Here is a 767-nt window from a genome sequence, read left to right as displayed (position 1 = left end):
AGGAGGACAATTTGTGTTTGTACACAAGAATGAATGTTCTGATGCTCCCCAGAGGATGAACCCTTATTATCTGGGCACCTTTATTTCCTGTAGTGCCACCATCAGGAAAACATGTCAATAAATAAATAAATATATAAATGAATAAATAAATACATAAATAAATAAATAAGCAAGCAAATAAATAAAGAAATATATAAATGAATAAATAAATATATAAATAAATACATAAATAAAATAAATAAATAAGCAAGCAAATAAATAAAAAAAATATATATAAATAAATAAATATATCAATGAATATATAAATAAAATAAAAAATATATACATAAATAAATAATACTTTATTTATTTAGATGTATTTTATTATTAAAAATACTAATTATGGTTTGACAATAACGTATATATCCTTTAACAACAACAACGTTTATTTTTTTGCCAATACAGCTCAATGAATGGAATTGAGAGAGAGAGAGAGAGAGAGAGAGAGAGAGAGAGAGAGAGAGAGAGAGAGAGCCAGAGGGAGGGGAGGTACGGGGGGAGAGGGAGGGAGGTAGAGAGACCCTGGCGGACAGCAGCAGAGAGGGAGGTTGGACCGGGAACAATAGAGGGAGACGAAGCCAGCCCCTGAAACACCAAACAAACCGAGAGGGCGACAGAAAGAAAGCGAAGCCCGGCGAGGGGGGGATGGAGGGAGAGAGAGGCGAACGGAGAACATGTGAGGAATAAGACAACGAGACGCCAGGGTTTTATTTTTTCCCCCTCGGACC

At 35.5% G+C, this 767-nt stretch overlaps 1 protein-coding gene across 1 annotated transcript in view; it reads left to right on the top strand.

Annotated features, from left to right (window-relative positions):
• The first annotated feature begins 565 nt into the window (after window positions 1-565).
• The window catches only part of LOC137868100 (kalirin-like), a 55,143-nt gene continuing 54,941 nt past the window's right edge, over window positions 566-767 (top strand). Inside the window, 1 exon segment of the mRNA XM_068704625.1 lies at window positions 566-767. This exon segment is cut by the window's right edge and continues 131 nt beyond it. The gene's annotated coding sequence lies outside the window, so the exon portion shown is untranslated.

This window comes from Cebidichthys violaceus, unplaced genomic scaffold (genome assembly GCF_023349555.1).
Source record: "Cebidichthys violaceus isolate CVI_PGR_0920_01 unplaced genomic scaffold, fCebVio1.0.p SCAF_97, whole genome shotgun sequence".
Lineage (NCBI taxonomy): Eukaryota > Metazoa > Chordata > Actinopteri > Perciformes > Stichaeidae > Cebidichthys > Cebidichthys violaceus.
The sequence above is the reverse complement of the archived record's forward strand: the minus strand, read 5'-3'. Positions and strand labels throughout refer to the sequence as shown.